At 44.3% G+C, this 10,089-nt stretch overlaps 1 protein-coding gene across 1 annotated transcript in view; it reads right to left on the minus strand.

The window, feature by feature from the left end:
* The window catches only part of SLC24A3 (solute carrier family 24 member 3), a 504,952-nt gene that overhangs the window by 151,565 nt on the left and 343,298 nt on the right, over positions 1-10,089 (minus strand). The window lies entirely within an intron of this gene.

Here is a 10,089-nt window from a genome sequence, read left to right on the forward strand (position 1 = left end):
CTGCTGCCTATCCACGGAAACCCAACCCAAGTTTCATATTCCAACAACACGTGATTTAGGAGTCCCCAGCGGGCAACGGGGATGGCCAAAGCAATGGTAAAATCCACCCCCCCATCCCGTTTTCTAATTAGACTCCTTTTCTATAATTTTGGGGTTTGAGGTCAGTAAGGATGTAGCACAGGCCTGTCTGTGCCTTAAGAGAGAAAATGCAACACACAGGAATCCACCCCCCCATCCCGGATCCGATGTTAATTACAACTGAAAAGCAGATGGTGTCAAAATCTAGGCCCATCTGTTCCCCGTCTGTGGGAAGTTTCCCCGGCAGAGAAGACCGAGCCACAAACAACTTCCTCTTGCCCCAAGAAAGACGGGACTTTTGCATTTAAGAAAATATCTCATTGTTTGTCATGATAAGATTGTCTCCGATCTACAGAGAAAACCACAGAACTGTTAGGTCAGACAGCCAACAAGGCAAGGTCAGTGGGACAGCCTCAGGAATGCAGACGGCTTTCCCAAGCTCAAGATCTTACCACAAGTGAAGCATTTTGGACAAAAGAAAATACTTGAATATGACTTGTGTTCTGGTTGGTAAAACATCCCCACACCCACTCCATATATAATTCCAGTTATTAAGTGGCCTGGATGAGGGAATTATTTGATTGGATTCTATTCCTCATACTTCCATTGCCTGTCTTTTTAAGAACTGACAAAGAAGAAATTTTCCCTTGCCCTTTCTTTGAAGAAAACAAAATCTACTAATTGAAAGGAAGAAAAATAAACGTCATGGCTCCTGTAGGGAATGCCAGTGTCCCCTGGGTCTGGTCAGGTGAGGACTTTGAATCCACTGATAGGAGCTGATAGAGAAAGCATTACCTCATGGACGCGGAAAGCACCCCTTCTCCCTTGTATTTTATCAGCCAGTTTGCACCAAACAAGGTGCCTTTGACCGTGGACCTAGAGGGACCCAGGGGGTTGTTTACTAGTGGTAATCTAGTGTGTAAAGAAGCGTGTGGTACATGGAGCAGATGCTGTTGATGCCCCTTGGACAACTTAAGACACCCTGGCAGCTTCCTACCCAGGACGGCTTCCTACCTCACCTGGGGCCAGTGGCTCTGTGCGTTTCTGCCTGAGGCCACCTCCAGTGCTAGAGAGCTTTCCTCAGCCCATGGGCAGAGCTGCCTGAAGATGCCCAGATAACAATGGCACAACCGTCAACAAGAGAGAGACAGGAGTCGGGGTCACCACACCCACTCACAGCCTGCTCAGCCCCAACTGGACAATTCTGAGTCGGGTCTACACCGCTCCCCCAAGATCCACAGTGGGATTAAGCCCAGCTGCTCACACTGTTAACCAGCTCTTTCATACCCCCTTGGTTGGCTCCCCTCCTTTCCCTGTCTTGTCTCCCCCGCTCCACTCCCTCGCTTCTGCTTCCAGAGCTTCACCTCAAATAAACTTCCTGCAGCCGGCGGTGTGCTGAAGCAGGCTCATGTCAGCTCACAAGGACCAGTTATTAAACTTTCAGCAGTGCTGTAAGTTCATTGATGTATTGGTAGCTTAAAATTGGTCATGGTGTAGGTATTTACACCATGGAAATGAGCAAACGCTACAAATCACAGCTTTTTGCCCCCAGGCGAGCCCATTGTTAAATGTCTACCAGTACACCACAGTCTTCAGCCTTGTCCTTGCCTCCCGGTTTGTTCGGGGAGCATCTAAACTAAGAGTGTGCGTAGCAGGTGCCCCACTGAACCAACCCATGAGCATTTATGGAACAAAAGAATCAAATGTGCCATGATGATTACAAGCACTCCTTCACTGGCCAAATTAATGATTCTTCATGCACTCAACTATTGGAAGAGGATTGGCTTCTAAATTAAGAGTTAAGGAAGTAGGCAGAGAAACTGAAAGAAAAAGAAAAGCCAGAAGCTACTGCCACTTGAAACTCATTCAAGACGAAAATATGGAAAAAAATGGTACAAATGAACTTATTTACAAAACAGAAGTAGAGTCACAGATGGAGAAAGCAAACTTATGGTTACCAAGCGGGAAAGGGGGGGTGGGATAAATGAGGAGACTGGGATTGACATAAACACACTACTATATAGAACACTAAACTTTTAAGGAAAACCAGGAAAGAAAAATATCGATGAAATGGACCACATCAAAATAAAATTTAATAAAAACAACAAAACTCTGCTCTTCAAAGACACTGTTAAGAAAATGAAAAGGAAGGCCACAGACTGGGAAAAAAGTTGCAAAATATATATTTATAAAGTACTTGTATTCAACATATATAAAGAACACTTAGAACTCAAAAATAAGGAGACAACACAATTAAAAACATGCAAAATATTCGAGCAGACACTTAAAAGAACATAAATGAATGAGAAATAAGCTCATTAAAAGATGCTCAACAGGACTTCCCTGGTGGCACAGTGGTTAAGAATCTGCCTGCCAATGCAGGATACATGAGTTCGAGCCCTGGTCCAGGAAGATCCCACATGCCTCAGAGCAACTAAGCCCGTGTGCCACAACTACTGAGCCTGTGCTCTAGAGTCTGCGAGCTACAACTACTGATCCTCCGTGTCACAACTACTGAAGCCCATGAGCCTAAAGCCCATGCTCCACGACAAGAGAAGCCACCGCAATGAGAAGCCCGCGCACCGCAACGAAGAGTAGTCCCTGCTTGCCGCAACTAGAGAAAGCCCGTGCACAGCAACAAAGACCCAATGCAGCCAAAAAATAAATAAAATAAATTTATAAAAAAATAATAACGACTCTTTAATTTCATAAAGTTAAAAAAAAAGATGCTCAACATTAATAGTCATTAGGGAAATGCAAGTAAATACCACAATGAGATACCTCTATACACTCACTAGAATGGTTGAAATTAAAAAGACCAACAGGACTTCCCTGGTGGCGCAGTGGTTGAGAGTCCACCTGCCAATGCAGGGGACACGGGTTCATGCCCCGGTCCAGGAAGATCCCACACGCCGCGGAGCGGCTAGGCCCGTGGGCCATGGCCGCTGAGTCTGCGCGTCCGGAGCCTGCGCTTTGCAATGGGAGAGGCCACAACAGTGAGAGGCCCACGTACCGCAAAAAAAAAAAAAAAAAAGACCAACAGTATCGAGTGTTGGTGGGAAGGCAGAGCTACAGGAACTCTCATACATTGCTGGTGGGAATACAAAAAGGTACACGCATGCCAGAAAAATGTTAAAAGATGAACATACACTTACATACCACACCCAGGTATTTGCCCAAGAGAAATGAGACCATCTGTAGACACTAACTCTTGTACATGGATGTTCATAGCAGCTTTCTTCATAAGAACCCTAATCTGGAAACAACCCAGATGTGGTTGGATAAAAATGGTGGTACATCTGTACAATGGGATTCTACCTGGCAATAACATGGGATAAACTCCCTCTGTATACAACCCATAACCTAAATATCCATTGACAGATGAATGGATAAAGAAGATATGGTACATATACACAATGGAATACTACTCAGACATAAAAGAGAACAAAATAATGCCATTTGCAGCAAACATGGTTGGACCTAGAGATGATCATACTAAGAGAAGGTAAGTCAGACAGAGGAAGACAAATACCGTATGATACCATTTATATGTGGAATCTAAAATATGATACAAATGAACTTATCTGTGAAACAGAAACAGACACACAGATGTAGAGAAAAGACTTGTGGTTGCCAGGGAAGAACTGTGGTGGGGCAGGGATGGATTGGGAGTTTGGGATTAGCAGATACAAAGTATTATATATAGGATGGATAAACAACAAGGTCCTACTGCATAGCACAGGGAACTATATTCAATATCCTGGGATAAACCATAATAGAAAAGAATATTAAAAAAAAGAATATATCAATATATATGTATAACTGAATCACTTTGCCGTACAGCAAATTAACACAACATTGTAAATCAACTATACTTCACTAAAATTAAAAAAAAAATAAAATTTCATCTGGTCGGATGATGTGAGTGCTTACAAAGTACATGTGATAGAAATAGGCTGGCAGTAGCAAAAAGCAGGAAGATCTGTTTTATTTCTATCATAGGTGGCTGTTTGCTTCAGGTGGAGGAAATCAACTTATTTGTCTTCAATTGCGTTGTGCGGGAACCCGAGTTAAGCGGCACCATCTTTCTGGTTTTAGTGCTCTTGGTAGGTCAGTGACTTGACAAGGTGCTCAGATGGCTACCCCACAATCTAGCTTTGGGCACCCAGTTGAAAGCCACGGTGATGTGCCAGGTTGGAACCACTTCCTTAACTGTGTGTCTTTACTCTGTCCTCTTATCAGAACTGACCCAGGATCGTGTGCTCCGGGAGTGGAAGGAGATTTCCCATTAGTGGTGGAGGGTGACCCTGGGTCGTCCCGCTTGTGATGGGTATAAAGCGCCAACTGGCTGGATGGCTGTGGGTAGGGGTCCAGTCTGGGGCTGTGTGTCTAAGTGGGGCTTAAACTCTGACCTTCGTTTTATCGCTTAAGATCTAGTGCAGTTAACGAAGCCGGACCAAAGCTTCATATTACAGTACTTCAGTTTCACACTTCAATGACAATCCACTAAAATCACTCCCAGGTGATTACTATGGACTTTTATCTAGGAGGTTCAAAACCTCTCTTGCCAGACCATTAGCTTAGCTGGGCACAGAGGGTCCTTCCCCTGGGCTGATGTTCAGGCTATTCCAAGGAATCCTTTGTACCTGGACAACAGCACGAATGACTGCTGGTCTTGGGTGTCCTTCTTGTGTTCTATTCATGTGGTGTGCCCTTAGAAAGCATCAGGGCTCAAAACAGAGATGCTCTCAGATGTTCTACGAAAAATCCTCCCCATTGCTGGAGGAACAATACCACTGATAATGAGAAGGGGACCGACTTTTGCTGCAGTTTGTAGATGCTGACACCAAGGTTAGGAGCTGGGGCTTCAAGGCAGAGAGGTAAAATTTAATCATGTTTTCACTCACCTCCCCCAGGGCTCAGAAAAAGCAAGATGCAAAGTTGCAACTAAAAACCCAAGGCATGGGGGTAAAGCACGCTGAAGTACAAGAGAGAGAAATTCCCTTGAGGTTATAAAGGGACTGGAGAACAGTGGCAGCTTTGAGTGTTTGCATTCTCTCCTGGAACCTACAAAGCAGGAATGGAAGAAAGCTGCCGGCCAGGCGCTCCTGTTCTCCCTCGGTGTAAAGAAGTTGGTGGAGGCTGTGATGAACCGTGGTTATGAAGCAGGAATCAGATAGCCTGGCCCATATCTCAGCTGTGTGACCCAAGGTGAGTATTTCAATTTCATTAAGGCTTCAGTTTTCCTTGTCTTTAATGGGAAAGGTAACAGTACCTACCTCATATGGTGGTTTTGAAACTAGATAATGCGTGCAAAATTCTTAGCATCGTAGCTGGAATGCTGCAAGCCTTCAATAAATGCTGGATAATATTACTATTGCCAGGGTCATGATTATTTCAATTAACTTGTAAGAAAAGTGGAACCAACTGAACTGAAACGGACTCAGGAAATCATTCACACTTTGTTCTTTACACAGACACAAGGCAAGATGAGCAGGCGTCTTCCTCTCTTCAACTGGATCTGGGGGCCACGTCAACGGAAGCAGGCACTCAGGAGGGGTTTCCTTTCCCTTCGTCCTCCTCTCATAAGAGCTGCTGCCTATCCACGGAAACCCAACCCAAGTTTCATATTCCAACAACACGTGATTTAGGAGTCCCCAGCGGGCAACGGGGATGGCCAAAGCAATGGTAAAATCCACCCCCCCATCCCGGATCCGATGTTAATTACAACTGAAAAGCAGATGGTGTCAAAATCTAGGCCCATCTGTTCCCCGTCTGTGGGAAGTTTCCCCGGCAGAGAAGACCGAGCCACAAACAACTTCCTCTTGCCCCAAGAAAGACGGGACTTTTGCATTTAAGAAAATATCTCATTGTTTGTCATGATAAGATTGTCTCTGATCTACAGAGAAAACCACAGAACTGTTAGGTCAGACAGCCAACAAGGCAAGGTCAGTGGGACAGCCTCAGGAATGCAGACGGCTTTCCCAAGCTCAAGATCTTACCACAAGTGAAGCATTTTGGACAAAAGAAAATACTTGAATATGACTTGTGTTCTGGTTGGTAAAACATCCCCACACCCACTCCATATATAATTCCAGTTATTAAGTGGCCTGGATGAGGGAATTATTTGATTGGATTCTATTCCTCATACTTCCATTGCCTGTCTTTTTAAGAACTGACAAAGAAGAAATTTTCCCTTGCCCTTTCTTTGAAGAAAACAAAATCTACTAATTGAAAGGAAGAAAAATAAACGTCATGGCTCCTGTAGGGAATGCCAGTGTCCCCTGGGTCTGGTCAGGTGAGGACTTTGAATCCACTGATAGGAGCTGATAGAGAAAGCATTACCTCATGGACGCGGAAAGCACCCCTTCTCCCTTGTATTTTATCAGCCAGTTTGCACCAAACAAGGTGCCTTTGACCGTGGACCTAGAGGGACCCAGGGGGTTGTTTACTAGTGGTAATCTAGTGTGTAAAGAAGCGTGTGGTACATGGAGCAGATGCTGTTGATGCCCCTTGGACAACTTAAGACACCCTGGCAGCTTCCTACCCAGGACGGCTTCCTACCTCACCTGGGGCCAGTGGCTCTGTGCGTTTCTGCCTGAGGCCACCTCCAGTGCTAGAGAGCTTTCCTCAGCCCATGGGCAGAGCTGCCTGAAGATGCCCAGATAACAATGGCACAACCGTCAACAAGAGAGAGACAGGAGTCGGGGTCACCACACCCACTCACAGCCTGCTCAGCCCCAACTGGACAATTCTGAGTCGGGTCTACACCGCTCCCCCAAGATCCACAGTGGGATTAAGCCCAGCTGCTCACACTGTTAACCAGCTCTTTCATACCCCCTTGGTTGGCTCCCCTCCTTTCCCTGTCTTGTCTCCCCCGCTCCACTCCCTCGCTTCTGCTTCCAGAGCTTCACCTCAAATAAACTTCCTGCAGCCGGCGGTGTGCTGAAGCAGGCTCATGTCAGCTCACAAGGACCAGTTATTAAACTTTCAGCAGTGCTGTAAGTTCATTGATGTATTGGTAGCTTAAAATTGGTCATGGTGTAGGTATTTACACCATGGAAATGAGCAAACGCTACAAATCACAGCTTTTTGCCCCCAGGCGAGCCCATTGTTAAATGTCTACCAGTACACCACAGTCTTCAGCCTTGTCCTTGCCTCCCGGTTTGTTCGGGGAGCATCTAAACTAAGAGTGTGCGTAGCAGGTGCCCCACTGAACCAACCCATGAGCATTTATGGAACAAAAGAATCAAATGTGCCATGATGATTACAAGCACTCCTTCACTGGCCAAATTAATGATTCTTCATGCACTCAACTATTGGAAGAGGATTGGCTTCTAAATTAAGAGTTAAGGAAGTAGGCAGAGAAACTGAAAGAAAAAGAAAAGCCAGAAGCTACTGCCACTTGAAACTCATTCAAGACGAAAATATGGAAGAAAACTTTGGGACCCTGGGTTACACAAAAATTTATTAGATAGAACACTAAACTTTTAAGGAAAACCAGGAAAGAAAAATATCGATGAAATGGACCACATCAAAATAAAATTTAATAAAAACAACAAAACTCTGCTCTTCAAAGACACTGTTAAGAAAATGAAAAGGAAGGCCACAGACTGGGAAAAAAGTTGCAAAATATATATTTATAAAGTACTTGTATTCAACATATATAAAGAACACTTAGAACTCAAAAATAAGGAGACAACACAATTAAAAACATGCAAAATTATTCGAGCAGACACTTAAAGAACATAAATGAATGAGAAATAAGCTCATTAAAAGATGCTCAACAGGACTTCCCTGGTGGCACAGTGGTTAAGAATCTGCCTGCCAATGCAGGATACATGAGTTCGAGCCCTGGTCCAGGAAGATCCCACATGCCGCAGAGCAACTAAGCCCGTGTGCCACAACTACTGAGCCTGTGCTCTAGAGTCTGCGAGCTACAACTACTGATCCTCCGTGTCACAACTACTGAAGCCCATGAGCCTAAAGCCCATGCTCCACGACAAGAGAAGCCACCGCAATGAGAAGCCCGCGCACTGCAACGAAGAGTAGTCCCTGCTTGCCGCAACTAGAGAAAGCCCGTGCACAGCAACAAAGACCCAATGCAGCCAAAAAATAAATAAAATAAATTTATAAAAAAATAATAACGACTCTTTAATTTCATAAAGTTAAAAAAAAAGATGCTCAACATTAATAGTCATTAGGGAAATGCAAGTAAATACCACAATGAGATACCTCTATACACTCACTAGAATGGTTGAAATTAAAAAGACCAACAGGACTTCCCTGGTGGCGCAGTGGTTGAGAGTCCACCTGCCAATGCAGGGGACACGGGTTCATGCCCCGGTCCAGGAAGATCCCACACGCCGCGGAGCGGCTAGGCCCGTGGGCCATGGCCGCTGAGTCTGCGCGTCCGGAGCCTGCGCTTTGCAATGGGAGAGGCCACAACAGTGAGAGGCCCACGTACCGCAAAAAAAAAAAAAAAAAAGACCAACAGTATCGAGTGTTGGTGGGAAGGCAGAGCTACAGGAACTCTCATACATTGCTGGTGGGAATACAAAAAGGTACACGCATGCCAGAAAAATGTTAAAAGATGAACATACACTTACATACCACACCCAGGTATTTGCCCAAGAGAAATGAGACCATCTGTAGACACTAACTCTTGTACATGGATGTTCACAGCAGCTTTCTTCATAAGAACCCTAATCTGGAAACAACCCAGATGTGGTTGGATAAAAATGGTGGTACATCTGTACAATGGGATTCTACCTGGCAATAACATGGGATAAACTCCCTCTGTATACAACCCATACACACGACTAAATGGATGGATCTCAAAAGCATTAAGTGATGAAGGTTACATCACCAGTAATAAAACATACCAACGTCATCCCCACCCCCCAACCATGGGACATGCTGAAAAGAGCACCAGGTCACAGGGGTATTTCATCTGAACAGGTATAACCTCAAGCAAATCATGAGAAAACAGGACACAAACTCAAACTGGCCTGGACTCTTCAAAATTAGGACTCTTCAAAATTAGGTCATGAAGAAAGACTAAGGATGTGTCATGGATTGAAAGCAACTAAAGAGACATACAACTAAATGCAGTGTGGGGTCCTGGGTTGGACTAGAAAACGAAAAGCTGGTAAAATTTGAATAAGTTCTGTGGTTAGTTAATAGTACCATACCAGTGTTAGGTTCCTGGTTTTGATAACTGTATTCTGGTTATAGGAGATGTTACCATTAGGGAAAGCTAGGTGAAACATATGTGGGAATTCTCTGTGCTATGTTTGCAGCTTTTTCTGTATGTCTAAAGTTATTTTTAAATAAAAAGTTTTAAAAATGGTGATTTTTAGTATGCAAATTATACCTCAATAAAGGTGATAAAAAAAAAAAGCAGTTCCACATTTCTCAAAATGTGACCCAGAGAGTCTGTTGTTTCTTTGAGGAAACTGAAATGAAGACACGGTAAGCACGGGAAGCTCCATCCTCATGTCTCCCCCGACCCATCTGCTACCTTATGTTATGCTTCAATCAAGCACGACCTGTTTTTCCCTGTTTTATATACACATGTAAATACATATGTACATGCATACATACATATACAGACACATTTATTCTGCTTATGCCTTCGTTCAAAAAGGGGGGTGTTACTGCTAAGAACTGTTAAACTTTTTCAACAATAGGATTATATTTTGAAACATTCAATTTAGGTCTAACTTTTTTGGGGAAGAAACCCATCTTTAAGAAAAATGGAAGTGGGCAGGTGGTTTTGGGGATGGCTGTTGAGTTTGAGGTGGTGATGCCAATACATGGACACAATGATGAGCTAGTAGATGTTTAGTAACCGACACTCTGGGTGCAGGGGAAGTCCTGATATGCAGCATCTGCTGACTTCCATGGTATAAATATCACCCCCATGGCCACTGTTAGGCCATCTCCGTGATGGCAAAGTTGGGAAAAGATGTGCATGGGGGAATTCCCTGGTGGTCCAGTGGTTAGGAC

The sequence above is a fragment of the Physeter macrocephalus genome, chromosome 14 (genome assembly GCF_002837175.3).
Source record: "Physeter macrocephalus isolate SW-GA chromosome 14, ASM283717v5, whole genome shotgun sequence".
Lineage (NCBI taxonomy): Eukaryota > Metazoa > Chordata > Mammalia > Artiodactyla > Physeteridae > Physeter > Physeter macrocephalus.